Below are 20401 nucleotides of genomic sequence, written 5' to 3'. Positions count from 1 at the left end.
GCATTCTACTATCCTTCCTACCCCTAAACCCCCTCCCCTCCCTTCACTCCCCTCTGCTTAATCCAAAGCACCTGTATTCTTCACTAGCACCACTCCCCCCACTTTATTGTGAATTAGTATCTGCATATCAGAGAAAATATTAGGCCCTTGGTTTTTGGGAATTGACTTGTATCTCTACTACCTAACAGCATGACTTCTCCCATTCATTTTTCCCCTCTTCTTCCTCCCCCTCCTCCTTCTTCTTCTTTATCATTATTGTCTTAACAGTCAAATAAATGCAAAGTATCTACACTGTATTACTAGACCCCTCAGAATACTTCCCCTCAGAAAAGAATACTTCCTCAGATATTGAAAAATAAGACAATGGTTTCTTTGAACATTTAACATCATTATATGTGCTCTTCTGTAAAGTCTAAATATAAGACTGAAACATTGTTTATAAAAAGAAACAGCTTGTTCAGTTATAGAACCTACTACCATTAATTAATATTTATTGAGTACTAAGTGCATAAGGTAGTTGCTATTTTATAGGTCATCAAAAAGCAAATGCCGATTTTATGGAAAGAATGACAGCATTATAAAGCCAAACTCTAGCCCAAATTGCACAGAGCTGGAAAAGTATAAGAGCCTGTAATCAAAATATCAATTTACAACCTTCTGTAGAAACTGGTGATGCTCAGCAGGCCTGAGAGAGGAACAGATCTTACCCAACTAATCAAATACTTCAAAGTGTGTGGAGGACTTCCTTCATGAAGGGACATTTCCAGATCAGGATAAAGAAGAACATAGGTGGAGATTTTATGGCAACAGTGTGAACCCCTGGGAGATGGAAACAGACTGGAATGCTTTAAGACTGAGTACTCTTCTTAAATTGTGATTCCAACCAAAAAAAACACAGAAGGGTCAACATACACTGTTCTTGAACACTTAGCCACTTTCAGCTCCTGATAACCTCCAAAGAAGAAGCAATGATTTTTATTATGGTTTTTTTTTTTTTGTGTGTGTGTGTCAAAAATATCCTCCCATGATGAAAGCATAAGATTATTTTTGTAGCTTCCTGCAGAGCTTCATGTATTAGAGCAGAAATTAGCCCAATAAGAATGAAAAGTACAGATGGCATGGGGGTAGGCAGATCAGAGGAGCAGCCAGGAGACAGAATCTGGAAGGAAACACTTGTCTGGGATTAGGATCCCAGGGTGTGGATGCTCACATCCAGATATGGGTTTTCTTATCTTGCATCTAGGTTCTTTCTTTGCCAGACTGATATGTCAGAGACACCAGTCACTTTAACTTGAACAGAGATGACACACTTATTTTCATTAATTGTGCTTTTAATGTTCTTTGTGTGTGTGTTCACACATATATATATATATATATATATACACATTTATATACATATGTCTATATATATATATATATATATATACACACACAATTTTATATGTATATAAAATTGACTTCTTCGTTTTAATATAAGGCAGAAAAGAAAGGTCAGAAAAAATAAATATTAGTGAAAAGGGTACCAAATTATAACAAGATGTTATTTTTTTCAAAAACATGTTCAATAGTTTATTTTTTGAATATTACACTTAGATATTTTAATAAATGCAAATTGTGTCTGAGCTTTTACTTGAGTCTCAGATAACCAATCCACAGAAATTCTAACTAAAACATGGCTCTCCCTCTGCCAGCAGGATACCTGAACCTTTTTTGTGGTATTCAACAGGAAATAGCTCCAGGAGTGCTGTGAAGTGTGAAGCTAATCTCGTAAAGTGGGAATAAAACCATAGGAGAAAGAGCAAAAGCAACAGTCGGTTAAAGGTATCATCAAAACAAATGAAACTTTCTAGTTGTGTTTTTTTTTTTTTTTCTTCTTCTTCTTTTTCCAGTTCCCACGAGTTGCTTGGAACTGAGAAAAACCCTGTCAAATGCATTCAGAGATTCAAAATTTTACTTAAAACTGAGCTACATTGGGTGATTTTCATATCACTAAAATTTTTAAGTTTACTTGTGAGATTCTTTTGTCTTTGTCAGAGATACTTTTTTATTTTTCGGTACTGGGGATGGACCCAGGAGTGCTTTACCATGGAGCTACATCTTCAGCTGATTTTTTTAAAAAAATTTTATTTTGAACAGAGTCTTGCTAAGTGCCCAGGCTGACCTTGAACTTGCAATCCTGCCTCAGCCTCCTGAGTTTCTGGGATTACAGGTCTGCAGCACTGTGCTTGGCCAGTAGCTGGGGTACAGATTTAGTTTTTGGGACTACTACTAAACAAATCCTTATAACATAAGATTCAAAGGGAAAAACTAGGATTTAAGTATAGAATTGACTTATATTTAATTGAAATACACCCAAGAATGCTCAGTTTTAAATACAGAATCATACACAACCACGTCTGGGGTCAATGACAGATTATTAAGGGAAGAATGGGAGAACTGGAGGGTAGAAGTCCAGCATTGTGGCACCCACCTCTGAATACTGGACATCATGCTAGGCACTTGATACATATTATTTAATATGGACCTGGATTTATCTCATTATGGATGAAAAGATGGAGCTTTGAGAGTGACTATCTTGAATTCCATGGCTAATAAATGCTGTAACTTGGATTATACCAAGGTCCATTTGGTACTGTAGTTCTTGCTATTTTCAGTAAAATGAGGGGAAGTCAGGTGTCAGGAAGGAAAACCATAGGGAAACTGCCATGATCAACAAGCTTCTACATAAGCATGTATGTGGTTTGCTTTCCTGAATTGATGGGTGGGTAAAGAATGGGAGGGTTGGACTAGACTAATAGGTTATGGCAGGGCTGTTAAAAAGCTATGAAAATATGTGAGGTTGAGGATCTGCTCACAAACAGAAATCAGAGTAAAGGCAAGATTTCAAATCAAATCTGTACTCCATGGAGATTGGTTTGGTCTTTTCCTACATGTAGAGGTGGCTCCTTGGGAAGACCTCCTATTTCTCATGCACTGGGTTAAAACTGCAATGGTTGAGAGAAATGATGTCTTCCATCCATTCTCTCAGTAACATCTGGGTTTAAAGGCATCCACATAGCATTTGTTCTCCACATAGGCCATTCAAGAGGGGTCACCCTTGTTTCAATGCTGGTCGGTAGACTTCTGCTAATGACCATGAGGATCTACTGGTACTTGCTGGTGACTAGAAACCATCCCTTTTTATTCTGGTGGAATAAAATTCGAAAAACCATATACAAGTCTCTCCTCTATGGTATATGATATATACTGTCAAAGTTTTCTTAGTACTTCAGTGAGTTTCCTTAGGTGTAGGCTTTGTTTGGCTATTAAGCTTCTTTCTAAGTTCCATAGTGTTTAAATTTCCACAAACTCTGTTAAAGCAACCTCATGAGAGCCTACTGAGGACCAATTCTTTCTCATGGTCCTTCCTCATCCTAACACAAAGGATTTGGGTTCAAAAGTTCAGAGCTGACCATCTTGAACTCTTAAAACTATGACTGAGAAAAAAATATTAAAAATTGAAAATCCTTATGTGAGAAGTCATTGTATATGTAGTTATTCTCTTATGCAGAAAATTCCTATATAATTTCCTTTTATAAATTGTACTCAGATTTATTTAGTTTTAGAAGGTTTGTGAACCAAAATTAAAAGTTCTGGTAACTCCTACCTCTCCACCATTCCCCAATCCTTTTTAAGAGTTGTCCTGTTTTTATGTGCTCCACTAATTTATAAGTGAATTGAACATGAAGGTCATTTTTCCCATTTGAAAGATCCCTGGACAAATTGTCTTACATGTCACTGTTAAGGAAAAAAATTACTCAATGACACTTGTTAACACATGATAAAGAAGACTTTATTCAGGACCACTGTGATTAGCATAGAACCACAGCAATGTGATTTTGCAGTGAGGAAGTGTTTTAGTCAGCTTTTACTTTGTTGTGACCAAAATACCTGACAAGAACAATTTAGAGGAGGAAAAGTTTTTGTGGGGCTTTGGTTTCAGAGGTGTCCGTCCATAAGTGGCTGACCCCATTGCTCTGGGCCCAAGGTGCAGGAAACATATCAGGGAGGAAGGGCTGAGTGGAAGAAAAGTACTCAGCTCATGGGGGGTCAGGAAGCAAAGAACAAGAGAGAGGGAAGGAAAAGGGACCATAGGGAAGAGGAATTCTTCCAGGATATGTCCCCAATGACCTACCTCCTCCAGTCTTGCCCAACCTGTCTACAATTACCAACCAGTCATTTAAAGTAGGATGCACTGATTAGGTTACAGTTCTTATAATCCAATCATTTCACCTCTGAACATTCCTGCATTAACAGGAGTTTTTAGAGGACACCTCATATCCAAACCATAACAGGGAGAGTGATAAGACTCTATTGCAAATACAGCATGGGAAAGTTGGAATAGGGTAGGTTTCAGTGGATGGAAATCTAGTTTTAGCAAAGAGTCCTGCCAAGGTAGTTTAGCAAGCTACTCTTAATACCTGATTAGTCTTGATATTTGATAGGTTCCCTATTCCTCTATCTTCCCCCAGGTGATGATTTCTTTTTAGTAAATTTCCATTCACCAACCACTCACCCTGCTCCTTGCCCACAAATTCCCATGTGACATGCTGTATTTGGAATTAAGCTCAGTTCTACACTGAAGTATTTCCCCCACTATTGTAATAATGCCGAATAAAATCTGTTTTTACTATTTTAACTACTGTTCATCTCTGGTTTTTCTTTGCCAACTTCATAAAGGAACACAGATTAGTTTTATAGGGAGCTGTCTCAGTCAGTGCAGACCACTATACCAAAGTACTGGACACTAGGTGGCTTACACACAAAAGAAATTTATTTCTCACAGTTCTCAAGGATAGAAGATTGAGATCAGCATAGTTGGGTTCTGGTGAAGGCTCTCTTCTGGCTCATAAATAGCCAATTTCTTGTTTTATCTTCATAGAGTAAAAAAGGGGTGATCTTATTTTCTGGCATCTTCTTATATGGGCACTAATCCCATTCATGAGTACGCCAACTTTACGACCCAATAATCTCTCAAAGGCCCAAACTCCTAATATCATCACATTGTGGGGGAATTAGGATTCAATATATGAATTTTGGAGAGATACAAACATTCAATCCTTAACAGGTACATAAAACTCAAACCATTATTTTTGACAACAACTTACCTGCACAGATTTCTAGAGAATAGTTTTACCATGGTTTTAGTCTTTTTGTTTGCACTCATGGCTTCACCCTACCTCCCCCCAGCTTACACTTCCTCTCTCAAGTATCATATTACCAAGTTACCTGTTCCCAAGGTAGAAAAGCATAGCTCTTGCATTAGTTAGCTTTACTACAGGGATATGTTGGTTTGTGTTTCTAAAAGGGAGGAATAATTTATTGTGTTCTTATTAAAACAAAGCTTAAAAATATTTAGTGTTACTTTTCATCTATGCTAAATAGAAATATTACCATGCTACCCAAACTGCACTTCAAAGTTACAAATCAACAGATTTTATGTTTTAAAATTTCCCACCTGTTTATTTACTGTTCCTATTTAAAGAACAAAATTTTTAAATTGCTAAACCACATGGAACAGAGTCACTACTATACAGAAAGCAGCTGAGTAATTACCAAGGAACAAAGCTCCTTTCACATGGACTGTCCTTCTGGGTTTGAGAAAAGAACAAGAGAGGCCAGTCTAAAAAAAGAACCCATAAACACAAAATGTCATGCATACATAGTTAATTGTTTGCATAGGTAATAGCCAGAATTAAAGAAAAATTTCATGAATAAAATGGTTTCTCATTAAGATTTTAAATTATGTTGGAAAATTACCTCTGATTTATTTAAAATGAAATTTTGCATAATCTTTACTCACAACATCACTAGTCTACTTTAGTCCCTTGTCACAAGAAAGGTTAAAGGGTATTTAGAAATTCTAGTCCAATACTAGTAAAATAACAATGTTCCCTGTAATATGATTGTAGGTTAACTCTTGAATTCCTTGACTTTTTATGAAATGGTGTGTTGTTAACTAAGATAAAGTCACAGGCTCATTTGTTCTTCAGACGTTAGCCTCATTTTCTCATTTTGAGGAATAGGAATCTGAGGTTAGGAGTTGATCCAGGGTATCCCAGGCAAACCAGAGGACTCAGGAGCCAGTCACGGCTATTTTCCACCATGTGCGTACTCCACCAATGCCAAGGAGAGGAACTTGTGCACATTTCCTTTCTCGGGTCCATCGCCCCTGCCCTCATTTAAGCTTTCATCGTCTATTGTTGGATATCGTTTATATTCAGTCCTTTATATTATGTGGCATCATGCCAACATCACAATACAAGATTGTGTTGGTTTGTTAGCAAAAATAACCAGTTTATCTTTATTCTTTCTAAAAATACAGCTGAGCCATCATTCTCTTTGAGGAAAATCACTTCTGTGATGTATTTAAATGGCCACTTTAGCAAGAGTTTGTTGAAATGATGACTGGTTTTTGTTTTTGAAAGAGAATGAAATGGATTTGACTACACCTTTCTATTTAAATTCATTCTCTACAGAATTTCCAGATGTCCTTTCAAAATACATATCCGGCCATCTCATTGTCCTCTGTGAAAGTCAGCAAATGGACAGCACCCTAACACTTCAAGATGGCACAAGCACAGACCCAAGTAAGCAGGTCCCAGCATTCTATGGGGTGGCACAAAGTAATGGTAAGACACAGACTCAAGATAAACACCTAGAAAATCAAGCCCAAGTCAATATGGAGCTGGGACAACTGCTGAAGTGAAGTCAGATTTCATTTATTTCATTTTGTCACTTTTTAAATAAAGGCTGTATAAGAGTGATTCTAATATTCTCCTTCAGTGCATCCACAATGTGAACTTGGAGGACAGTTCAACTAGTAGTAGAATTTGTTTTAAGATGCAGAATATAAACTAACTGCAAACTTCAATGAGCTGTCATTTTATTTCTTCAGATTGTCTGAACCCTTTAGCTGCATACAAATGTCAGAATTAGATCCTGCTGAAGTTACTGTGAAAGTAAAGCAAAGCAGATCAAAACAAAAAATGAAGTTGAAAGAGAGGCATGAACTTGAAGTTATAACTAGGTCTGGGAGAGGTTTGGTACATATATTGAAAATAGCCCCATAAGGATATGTTCAAAAAATTTAAAAATTAGGTCATGTTGATATATCTTTCATTGATAGTTTCCCAACAGTGTAAAATATGGTTCAATTTTTATTGAATTTTCTGCATGACTTTGTGTAGGTCAGATGTACACTATTGGGTGTTAATCCTTATTTTCTTTAATTTGATAGTTGGGTACCATTATATGAATAGTAGTTTCCAGCTATTGACCACGTGGGTAGATTTTCTCAGATTATTCCAAATCTAATGGGATAAAAAATAATCTTTTTCTTTGTTTTCATTTTCATGAAGGTACCCATCTTCAGCTCTGTCCTTCCACAGATCAGGAAATTGGGGCTCACTGTACTCTGTTCCTAAGGTTTTCATAGTTGAAGGAAAAAAAAAAAAAAACATATGGATGTATTCATAATGGAAAAGAAGCCCAAACCTTGGACCTTGACTTTGTACAAGCCTGTACATTGTTTGAAGTCCCAGAGAACATTTCCACTGAGGCATAATGAATAGTGGAGTTCATTGTGACATATTCATATAATATAATTTGCTCCAATTTATTCCCCAGTGCTTCCCTTTCCCTCATCTCCTCTCTCCCTTGTTCTCCTTCCTCTATTCTCATCCTTCTAATATATACAAATGCACACATAAATATAAAGAGGGATTCATTGTGGTATATTCATACAAGCATATAGCATAATTTTGTCAATTTTTATTCTTTGTTTTTATTGTAAACAAATGGGATACATGTTGTTTCTCTCTTTGTACATGGAGTCAAGGCATACCATTTGTGTAATCATAAATTTACATAGGGTAATGTTTGATTCATTCTGTTATTTTTTCCCTTCCCCCCACCCTTCCTACCCCTCTTTCCCCTCTATACAGTCCTTCCTTTCTCCATTCTTACCACCCTCCTTAACCCTAACCCTAAACCTAACCCTAACCCTAACCCCTCCCACCCCCCAAATTTTGTCAATTTTATTCCCCAGGTCTGCTTTCCTTTCCTTCTTCCTTCTCCCTTGGTTCCTGTGTCAATCAGTTTTGTATCACCATGATCAAAACACCTGACATGGACAAGGTTGAGGAGAGAACATTTATTTAGAGCTCATGGTTTCAGAGGTCTGTGTCCATCAATGGTCAAGTCCATTGCTGTGGGCCCATGCTGAGACAGGACATTATGAGGGAAGGTCATAATAGAGGAAACCTGTTTACCTCATGGTGGTCAGGAAGCAGAGAGGAGGAGATGGGGAAAGGGACCACAAGGAAGGTGAACCTTTCAAGACATGCCACCCTTGACCCATCTCCTCTAACCATGCCTCACCTGCCTATAGTTACCATCTAGTTAGTCCATTCAAATTAGAGTGGACTGATTAGGTTACAGCTTGATGATCCAATAATTTTACCTTTGAACATTCCTGCATTAACACAGGAGTTTTTTGGGGGATACCTCATACCCAAACCATTACAATTCTCTACCTGTACTCTATCTATCTTCCTTCCATTTATATGAAATTACTGCCCTTTAAAAAACTTCATTCTTTTCCTCTCTAATGAGCCCAGTGAAAAAAAAATGAGGAAAACAATTCCATTTATAATAATCTCAAAACAAACAAAAAATTTTGGGAACAAATCTAACCACAGAGGAGAAAGACCTCTTCAGTGAAAATTACAGAACACTGAAGAATGAAATTGAAGACCTTAGGAAATGGAAAGATTTCCCATGTTCTTGGATAGGTAGAATTAATATTGTTAAAATGGATATATTTTCAAAAGTGATCTATAGATTCAGTGCAATATCCATCAAAATTACAATGACATTCCTCACAGAACTAGACAAAACAGTCTCGAAATTCATATGGAAGAATAAAACCCAAGAATATTCAAAGAAATTATAAGAACAGGCTATAAACATCATAATATCTAACCTCAAATTGTACTACAGAGATATAGTAAAAAAAAAAAAAAAAAACAGAATGGTACTGGTATAAAAATAAGTGTGAACATCAAAGAAATAGAAGACAGAGAGACAAACCTACAAAGATAATAATTATCCCATCTTTGACAAAGGTGCCAAAAACATAAGGTGGAGAAAAGGCAGTCTTCTTAACAAATCATGTTGTTAAACTGGATAGGCATTTGTAAAAGAATGAAATAATCTATCACCTTACACAAAAGTCAAGTCAAAGTGGATTAGAACCCTGGGAATTAGACCACTAAAATACATGAAATAAAACCAAGAATCAATATATGGGATGGCATCAAATTAAAAAATTTATGTACAGCAAAAGAAACAAGTATGAACAGATAATGGGAGAAAATCTTTGCCTCCTACTCTATGGACAGAGAATTAATTTCTGGAATAATAAAGACTTCCAAAACCCTTAACACCCCAAACAAAAACAGAATGACAACAAAAACAAATAACCAGTCAATAAATGGGAAATAAATTGAACAAATGTTCTCAGAATAAGAAATGCAAATAACCAACAAATATATGAAAAAAAATATCAACATTATTAACGAACAGGAAAATGCAAATCAAAACTACACTGAAATTTCATCTCATCCCAGTTAAAATGGCAAATGTCAAGAATATAAATAATAAATTCTGACAAGGATGTAGGGAGAAATGAACACTTCTACATTGTTAGTAGGACTGCAAATTAATATTTTCACTGTGCAGATCAATATGGAGATTAGTCAAATGACTAGGAATGGAAACTCCATATGATCTACCTATTCCACAGTATTTCTCCAAAAGAACTGAATTCAGCATAGTATAGTGATACATACATTCCAATGTTTATAGCAGTCTGATATCATATTTCTACTATCATTGTATTATGCATTTATCATGGGAAAAATTCTTATTTTATAATAGACATGTATTACTGCAGAAACATAATAGATATGATAAAATATTTATTCTGAGTAAAAAAAAGGAGGTTTAAATTATCTTATTCCTCTAAAAAAGAATATTAAGCCTACCTCTGTGAAATTAAAGAAAAAACTGTTACCTCATCAGACCATAGTCTGTAAAACAAGTTCAGCAACAAAGGTGTTGGATATATAAAAATCTGAAACTACTCTGGTGATGTATTAGTCTGCTAGAGATTCCATAAAAAAATAACACAGAGGCTTAACCAACAGCAACTTATTTTCTCATAGTTCTGGAGTCTGGAAGTCCAAGATGAAGGTGTTGGCAGGTTTGTGTTCTCCTGAGGTCTCTCTGTCTTGTGGATGGCCTTCTTGCAGCATCCTTACATTGCCTTTCCTCTGTGGCACACTGGTTTATATTACAATTACTTTCCTTATAAGGACACCAGTCATATTGGATTAAAGCCCACCCTAATGGTGTGGTTTCAAGCTAATCACCTCTTTAAAGGTCCTAACTCCAAATACAGTCACATTCTGAGATTCTGGACATTAGAATTTAATGTTTGAATTTGAAAGAGGACATAGCTCAGTCTATAAGATAACTGCATGTCTCCACCTCTCTTTTTCCTTCTAATTCTGTTGCTCTTACTTCCATGGTGAATTCAGTTATTCAAGGATTCAAATATTGAATACCTCCTCAAGAGGTATATGGTGGTAACCCACCCCTGTGGAATGTTTTAGGTCTGAGTTATTCTCAATTGGAATAAACTTCAGTTTTCATTCAGTATTTCCCACATCCTATGTTTTCACCAGAGTTCATCAATTAGAACCTATAATCCTCCTCTCCAAGGTTCTACAAACCAAACTGTGCGGTTTTGACTGGATATGCATTTGATTGGAAGGTGAGTGCCTGAAGCCTTGGGAGTCCAGTTAATATTCTTAAAATACTGTGAATATGACTATGAACAATGAACCTAACAGATGTTAACAGTCTTCCTAAGTATGTAAGATATGGCTTTACCTTGGCTAAAGTGATATTCATTTGTATGCATTTCTGACTCTTGTTAGATGTTGAGTCTGATCCTCTGGTTGAACTATCTTTTCATTGAATTCTTAGCTATTTTTCATTGGGATTGTCACTCAGTATTGACCAAATATCTTTAAATTAATGTAGAATCCAGAATTAACTCAGTTATTGAATAAATATTTTTGCAGGTGGAGAGAAAGTAGGAAGAATATAACTATTAATAAAATACATTATTTTGGCACCATTGGATGTTCCCATTCTTAGGATTTTTGGCACCATTGGATGTTCCCATTCTTAGGATAATTTATCTACATTTCTAATCCAACTTCAATTAGAGGATTTGGGAGGTCATAAATAATTCAGATACTTTCAGAAAATGAGAGTTTATTTTCAATTTTGTCTATTAAGCAATGTGATAAAAAACACAATGAGGAAACATGTGCTGCTGTTCTATAAAACAAATAGAAACTCTTTTCATTCACTCTTCAGGGACATCTGTATTCTAAGCACAAATGATAGGACTTTCTTATTCTATAAAAAGTGTCATTTCTTTACTAATTAAAATTATAATTTGGTAAAATGCTTACTATATATTTATCAATATAAAGTTTGAAAATATGACCTGCACATCATTTATGCATTCACTTTCAAAATTAATTCATTTTCAAATAAATAATTATTAGTAATGACAATTATGCAGATGATCTTCAAGTAATATAATTTCATGAGATTCATCTTCCCAAGAAACTAATAAAATTCAACAGCAAAAATAATCTGAGATAAATGAATTAAAAGTCTTTTCTTAAAGAGCTGTAGAGACAAATGATAATTGAATGAAATTGCCATGTTTTTCTCAAGTTGGATGTTACTGTGCATAAATAATTGACTTCATAGCTACATTAAATCTGGATAGATTACAAATGACAGGTTTTTAATTTGTGTTATGTAATTAATTGCTTCAAATTTTGCAAAGGAACAAAATGGAAATTATATTTTCTATGCAATAAAATGAATGTCACTTTTAGTTTGTCATGAAAACATTCCTTTCACTGCAAAAATCATTTTTTCAATTTAAAATTTTGCTAAAGATTTCAGAGAAGTATTAAACAACTAGCTGTCTTTGGATGACAAGACTTAAAATGACCATGGTCATAATCTATTGAGAATTTTTCATGATGCAATTGATAAGGGAATTTTGTTATTTCTGTGTTACACATTTTAGCATAATAACCAAAATTTTGACTGGTAATATTTTACTAGGACTTATTATATTTCTAAGAAGTTTTACAATTTCTGGGACACTAATATCAATAACATACCCATGATTATAACTTCAAGAAGGGATACTGTTTGAATATATTCCATTTATTGATTCTTGATTTAACTTCTTGTGTTTTAGGGATCTTGTTAAGGAAGTCAGATCCTAGGCTGACATGGTGAAGATTTGGGCCAACTTTTTCTTCTCATAGTTGCATGGTCTATGTTCTAGTGCCTAAGTCTTGGAACCACTTTGAGTTGAGTTTTATGCAGGTTGAGAGATAAAGGTTTAATTTCATTTTGTTACATGTGGTTTTCCATTTTTCCCAACACTGTTTGTTGAATAGGCTATTTTTCTCCAGTGAAAGTTTTTGGCACCTTTGTCTAGTATGAGATAACTGTATTTATGTGGGTTTGACTCCATGTCTTCTATTCTGTACCATCAGTCTACATGTCTGTTTTTGTGCCAATACCATGCTGTTTTTATACTATAGCTCTGTAGTATAGTTTGAAGTCTGGTATTGTGATGCCTCCTCCTTCATTTTTCTTGCTAAGTATTGCTTTGTCTATTCTGGGTCTCTTATTTTTCCAATGAATTTCATGATTGCTTTTTCTAGATCTATGAAGAAAGTCATTGGGATTTTAATAGGAATTGCATTAAATATGTATAATGCTTTTGGTAGTATGGCCATTTTGACAATATTAATTCTGTCTCTCCAGGAGCATGGGAGGTTTCTCCATCTTCTATGATCTTCTTATGAAATTAGGACATTTGCTGGTAAATGGATGGAGTTGTAGACTATCATGCTAAGCAAAATAAGCCAACCCTAAAGCACCAAAGGCTGGGAGATGGGGAAGAATAGAGTTACTTTATATTAAGTAGAGGGGAGTGAAAGGAGGGGAAGGATATGGTGGTAGTAATGATAGTAGAGTGAAACAGACATTATTATCTCATGAACATATATGACTGCATGACTGAAGTGATCCTGCAATATGTACAATCAGAAAAAAGAGAAATTATACTCCACTTATGTAAGATTTATCAGAATGCATAAATGCATTCTATTGTCATGTATAACTAATTGGAACAAATAAAAAACAAAAAGAAGAGTTACTGTTAATATTTGATAATTTTTCCCATATAATTTAATATATTGAGTAGCTTAATTTTAGTTTAATATATCTCTTTTCTAATGTAAAAGGCAAATACAGATAGAAGGGACCCCCAGAAACATCTCAAAGTGAACTAAAGATAAAAGAGACTTAATTTAGAGCTTGATTTGAGGAATTTTGTCAAAAACATACTAATATACTTAGTCAAGTAGAATGACAGTGCACTGTAAAACAGTATTCCTTTAACCAGAGAATAATTAATAGACTTAAAAGGCAAATACAGAAAGTTACATAGTTACAGAAAAATGTATTTCTTTTAATAGAGAAGACTTAGTTTTCTTTCTTTTTTTCTTTCTTTCTTTCTTTCTTTCTTTCTTTCTTTCTTTCTTTCTTTCTTTCTTTCTTTTTCTTGTGCTGGCGTTTGAACCTGGGGAGCTCTACCACTGAGCTTTTTATTTCTCATCTTCTTTTATATTTTATTTCTGAGATAGTATTTCACTAAGTTGCCTGGCTGGCCTCCTGCCTCAGCCTCCTGAGAATCTGGGAGTAGCTGAGATTACAGGCACAGTAGCTGGCTTCAGTTTCTTTAAGTTATGAAATACTTAATCAAAGCAATATTCAGCAATATTCAAAGAAATCAGTTCTGATAAATCAAAAAACATCTTTGTTTGAAGCAGATTACTCAAAGGATAAGAAAATCTTTTTTAAAAAGATCAGTGCTCCAAGAAAACTTTGTCCTTCTAACAGAAAAAAAAAACTTGCTTCTAACTTTCTTGTCAATGCATTTTTTTTTTTTTTACATAAGTGGGTTTATTAAGCAAATAGAGTGTTTCCCTGTAAGGTAAGAGAGAAAATGAAAGGAAAAGAGAAAGGGCGCATGCAAGACAGAGTGTGAAAAGCCAGGAGGAGATAGAAAGAAAGTGAGTAGGAGAGAGAAAGCAAGAGAAAAGATGGCAGGGTAGCTATCCTTAAGCAGCTTAATTCTGCTGGGCTAACGGGACCAATAACGGAGAAGGATACTTGCAAGCTGACTGATGAACCTATAACTAGCTAGGATGTTCACAGACTGACAAGTAGTTGAGAGGTGGGGAAATGAATGCAGCATAAGGGGTGGGGAGCAGCTTTATATTACATTGCATTCCGCTGTTTCTGTTTTTATAAGAAAATGTTTTGTTCTCCAGTTCTTTCCTGCCTTATCTCTCCTTCCTGCCTAAGTGACTAGGGCTGGTTTTTCAGATGAGATGTAAAAAGTCCATTCTCCCAGGGGCAGTCTTCAACTTCCAGACTTCCAGAGGCAGATGGACTTCCAGAGGCAGAGGCTTTCATGGACTTCATTTCCTCGATTTGACTGATCCCCTATTTCTACACTAACTGTCTGTCCCCAGTTCTGGCTTCATTCCCCCTTCTAATTTTAGGAACTCCTTTACTACTGTAGGGAACGGGGGGGGGGGGGGGGGGGGGGCGGGGGTGATGACCACTCTGGCTTCTTTGAGCTGGAAGGGGGCAGAGTGGGGCAAGCAGTTTGGAGTTCCCTTTTTAGAAATCGGGTTAATTGAGAGGTTCATGAGGTAGAAGTCTGGTTGGAGAAGAGCAGGTTGTAAAGGCATCTGGGGATGGGTGCTTCTATGAGAGAAGAACAAGAAGACATGAGTACTGAAATGAGATTAATAGAATATAAGTGTTGCAGAATCTGGAACATGCCAATGAATATGAAGTTAATAATTCCTCACCAGCGGGTGGAAGAACTGAGAAGTTCTATAACAAGGCCTAGCAAAGGCTGGAGAGGACAAGACTTTATTTGGGAATTTTAACATTGTCCAGGTTATCAGGAATGTAATCACAACATTTAGTAGAGATCTCTATATTTCTGTTACTAGCAAACATAGATTAAGCCTAACTGTGTCTGTAGTCCTTAAACTGACTAAAAACTTCTGACTCTGGCAGTTTCTCTTGATAGTTATCAGGCACATTTGCCTAAGAATCTCTCTTTTGTAACTTTTAGTCTTTATGCTAGTGGGCTAACACAAGTGTACATCTTAAGTTACATTTAACTATTATTTCTTTTAAATACCCAAGAATGGCTATATTTCAGTTTTAACTGTTTTGCTAGGTGTTTAAAATCACGCTGGTCAAAGTGACCTGTTCCTGTCTGTTAAAAAGTCAGCTGAGTTCCCACAGGGGTCACTCATAGAGAATTTGAGAGCCTTAGCTTTAGTGCCGTCCATTAGGCAGGTTCTCCTTGATGAGGTGGCTTCCCTTGAAAGCACTGGGGATGTCTCCCTTTTTCCTTGACTCTCCTCTGCAGCAGGTGCACTGATTGGCTTTTCATCCTCTAGTGGCCTATCAATCTCCCTTATTGGGAGGTGTGATCCAGAGTTTCAAAGCTCCTTAGAAAAGTGCTCTTATTCCCTGGATTCAGGCTGACTGAGGGCAAGACCCAAATACTGGTTTTTCTTGGCCTCTGTATTTAATCTCAACCTCTAAAGTTTAATCTTAACCATCCAGCAAGCCAGTCTCACCAGTCATAAAGTAAGAGTGATGGGCTTTAATTTCAATGTCTATGACTTTACAGTTGTTTACCCCCTTTTATCTAATTGGGATCTACATTATCTGTCCTATAGGTGATGACTTACTATTTCAAGTTAATTTACAGTGTTTGCTCTTGAATCAGTAATCAGGCAACATTTAGAGTTTACAAGGAAAATATAAAATAGAGTCACCAATAGTAAAACATTCAGTTTGTGCAATAGCTATCTTGAATTTTGGCTGAGTTATTCATTATATCCCCTGTTTGAGATCACAGTAATCTTTACGGCAAACATCAAACTTTTGAATACAAATTTAAATGAGCTAAAGTCTGGCTTACTTTGGAGCCATTCTGACATACAGCAGGGTGAGGCAGAGCCTTATCTCAGGTAAGGTGGGACTCTTCACAAATCTTAGGTAAAATGTTCTAATCCTGAAGCTATTTTTTTCCTCTTTTGCCATGACCAGCATGACCAAATTCTTAAGTTCAGTGAGGGGCAAAGGAGTATTAGAAAATAAAGGTTTATAAACACAGATTTTGGAGATTAAGCTGAGATCAGATGGAGCTCTGTTCTCTGATGGAAATGCAGATCTAAAGAGTTATGTCAGCAATCTTTACATATGTATGTAAGCATTATTCTTTGTTTTCAGGAAAGTTACAGAGACTAGGACATCTACGTAACTTTTTTCACAGCTGCAAAGTGCAATGTTAGGAGTTCTGTGTAGCTCTCAAGGAAGCCCACTGTCCAAAGTTAGTGTAAGATGGGCAGGAACGAGAGAAGGGAGCTGATGAAACACTGGTTATCTAGCAAAAGAATTCATTCCTGCCCAAGACTTGTGTGCCTGAGATAATGTCAGAGCTGATAGGACTCCTGTACAGAGCCTCCCCAGGGAGGGTACTCCCCCAGCAGATAGGCATCTTGTGCCCCTGCACAGGAACACTCCCAGGCACCAGGCATGCCACAATCATGAGGTCAGAGACCCCAATCTTAGTCACTGTTGTCCCATTTTTGCTACTGCGCATTACACTCTTTCTTAAATGTCATTTTAAGAATTTTACAAAAATTGACTCCTGAGTCTATATGAACATTAGTTAACAAAATTTAAGATTATATCTAAAACATGAATTAAAGAAAGGCTGAGAGAACTTTTAACTTTCCTTTTGTGTGGCAAAATGCTTTCATGTTTCACGATATTAACCTTTAAATAAATCAGGCTCTCACTAACTTTTAGAAATACATTTACATTTAAAATTTTTTTATCTCAGTGTAAAAAGTACATACACCCTATTGATGACAGGTCCTATTATAGAACATTAAATGATAAGTTTAAAATTACCATTACAGACAGGTTTAATTTGGAGAATAGCAGCTTGATACATTTTCTGCTTTAAAGGCTTGTATACGTGGAAAATATGAACACATTTAATATACAAAGAATAATGTTTTAAATATGTTACTTCATGGAATAACTTTGTAAATTAATCAGATGTCTCTAACAAATACATTTGAGTAATCTCATACATGTCAACTCTAATTCACTCATCTTATTGTAAAAAAAAATCCAAGATATCAGACAAGTGTAAAAAAAACCAAGATATCAGACAAATGTACCAACAGTATCTACCATCTCTTTCCTGTTGAAGAAAAGTCCTAGAGAATTGATGTTAGACATTTTATAAACATCAACATTTTATTAGTTTGACCACCTAGAGACTTGTGAGTTAATTTTAAAGACATTTTGCTTCTATTAGTTTATCCAATTTAAATCGAATCTTTTTAAATCATGTGAATTAAAAGTATTTGGATCCATTTTTAAAAATTTTAATTTTATGTGCACTTATATTTAACACAAAAGCAAAGGCCTTGTAATGTTTATCTTCATTGCAATGTAACAGATGTTGAAAAATAACTCTAGAGTTGGATAAAAAGAACTGATCAAAAATCATTAGCCTAGGTATGTACGATCAAAATTATGAGCTCAAAAATATAGCATTTAAGAAAAACAAAAGTCCTATAAGAAAAATTATAATCGTCATTAATTATAGCATGAGAGAGTGAGAAGGAGAAGGGCAAAGAGAAGAGGTGAAAGGGAGAGATAAAGTGTTTTGTGTTGCAGCCCAGAAGAAATTTAAAATGTACACTTTTTTCCCTTGGGTTTGAGACTGGTCCCTACTGAGCATTCTGGCTTCCTCCATTTACATTTCAATGTAAGCCTTGACTGAGATCTGAAAGGGGCTAACAGGTTCTAGCAGAAACTTGGTGCCTAGGGCATTTTAACCCTTTTTCCTGGTCACTAATCAATTCAGGTTTGGATGTAGAAAATTGTGAAACATTATCTCCCAGTACTTGTGGGGAATGGGGCTGCTATGTCATACTCTTTACTGGGACATACCACTGAGTGTTGGGCTGGTTACTCCCTCCACACTGGCATATGCGGGACCTCGTGGCAGGAGGACTAGGTGGGCTGGGCAGGGGAATGGAAGCAGAAACAGAACTGAGTCAAAGTCGGAGGAGGAGGAGGAGGAGGGATTAAGAGAGGGAGAAGAAGCCAAAAGGAAGTGTTGGAGTTTGCAGGAAGAGCCAAAAAGCAAGAAAGAAGAGACTGGAAGATAAGGAATCCCTTTCTATCTGCCTGCTTGCTCACAGAAGCTGTGTGCCATTACGTGGTCATTTTGGATTGATTATCTAAAGGGAACTGTGGCCAAATATCATTAAGTTTTGATGGCTTTAAGCTGGGGGTCAGGTGAAGGGTTCCCAGGGGTGAATCTGCTGGAATGGAGGACCCAGATCCCATGGTAGAGACTGATACAGCCGAGTCTATGGCCAGGGCATCTCGAGGCCAGAGTAGTCGACTGGAGACAAGAAGGCGGCACATAGATGGTGTCGTCACACAATCATCAATGTGGGGCCAGGCAAAAGCCGAGGAGGATTGAGGACCTGATATCAGGGTTTTCGAGTGCGAGTGCGAGCATGAGCGTGAAGACGAGCCTCAACCCTGAGAGAGAATCTCCAGCATAAAATCAGGAACCCACCCAGCAGATGAGACCGACTAAGGGGGCCAGCCTTTACTGTAAGTTGTGGCTGGGGGTTAAATCGGCCTAGGGGAACCCACCTAGGGAACTCACCAATCTGAAGTCCGGTGATGGATGCAGAGCAGAGTATCCGGGCAGAATGGAAGGTGAGGCTGTGTCCAGGGGGCACTAGGGTGTCAGATGGGGTTCCACTTGATTAAGAGACAGTGGAAGAGCCCATTCGAGTCATGGTACCAATGGAAGAAACCCACGAAAACCATGCTGGACACGGGAATTGACATAAGAGGGTTTATTAAGCAAACAAAGTGTCTCTCTGCAGGGTAAGAGAAAATTAGAGGAAAAGAGAAAGGGCACACACAAGAGAGTGTGATAAACCAGGAGGAGAGAGAAAGAAAGTGAGTAGGAGGGTGAAAGCAAGAGAAAAGATGGCCTGTCAATGTATTTTTGATACTAAGACTTTTTAGAAAATCCTTGTGGCACAGGTGTATACAGAGATATGTGAATATCTAGTCTCAGATTTTGCTAAAGAAAGTTATTTTAAATTATTTGTTTCCTTGGAAGGAGCATTAGAATTATAGTAAGTTCCTCAAATATTCTGTGTAAATACACAAAAAAGATATTTATGCAAAAATACAGGACTGGGGATATATGTCAGTGGTACAGCACATGCTTAGCAGGCACCAAGACCCTGGCTTCAATCCCCACCATCATCCAAAAAAAAAAAAAAGAAAAGAAAAGAAAATTCAAACCAGGCTTATAAAATTTTGCTACCTTTAGTTATTCTGATTCTCCAGTTAAATGAACCATATTGGTCAGAGTTATATGATACCACATATTGGTACTCAAGTACGTAAAAAAGGGAAATAAAGGAGCAAAAATTTCACCACGTCATGTGTTGTTGGAGACAGCACTTTTTGATCACTATTGAAGGCATGCTCAGAATGATGATCTGTTGCAGGTCTTAGGATGCCAATAAGTTTAGATACCTTCTGTTGATTGTCCTGTAACATCAATCAAGATATAGGTTAACATCTAACCTATATCAAGGGACAGAATATCCTTTAACAACCTTAATGCTGGGGGGAATAAAGGGCTAAAGAATGCTTTACTTTACTCACAAGTAGTTATCCTTATTTTTCCAATTTGGCAGAAATTTCCTATAGGATACAGATTATGACTTATACTTACAAAATGCATACTGTACTTATCAGTCTCAAAAAATCAGTTTGGCAAGAATTTGCACTGGGTTATGGGTATGGTGCTGCACACACACCTGTAATCCTAGAGACTCAGGGGCCTCAAGAAGAAGAATCCCCAAATTGGAGTCCAGTCTGGGCAATTTAGCAAAACCCTATCTCACAAAGAAAAAAAAAAGGACTGGGGATGTAGCTTAGTGATAAAGGGCCTCTGGGTTCAATCCCTAGAAGGAGGAGAAGAAGAAGGAGGGGAGGAGGAGGAGGAGGAGGA

At 36.6% G+C, this 20401-nt stretch overlaps 1 long non-coding RNA gene across 1 annotated transcript in view; it reads left to right on the top strand.

Moving 5' to 3' along the window:
* The window catches only part of LOC124988758 (uncharacterized), a 198701-nt gene extending 192135 nt beyond the window's left edge, over positions 1–6566 (top strand). The window contains exon 4 of the long non-coding RNA XR_007109486.1: positions 6519–6566. This is a non-coding gene — a long non-coding RNA (uncharacterized LOC124988758). The remainder of the gene's footprint in view (positions 1–6518) is intronic.
* Positions 6567–20401: the final 13835 nt, after the last annotated feature.

This window comes from Sciurus carolinensis, chromosome 1 (genome assembly GCF_902686445.1).
Source record: "Sciurus carolinensis chromosome 1, mSciCar1.2, whole genome shotgun sequence".
In the NCBI taxonomy this organism is placed as follows: domain Eukaryota; kingdom Metazoa; phylum Chordata; class Mammalia; order Rodentia; family Sciuridae; genus Sciurus; species Sciurus carolinensis.
This window is presented reverse-complemented; position numbering and strand designations above follow the sequence as displayed.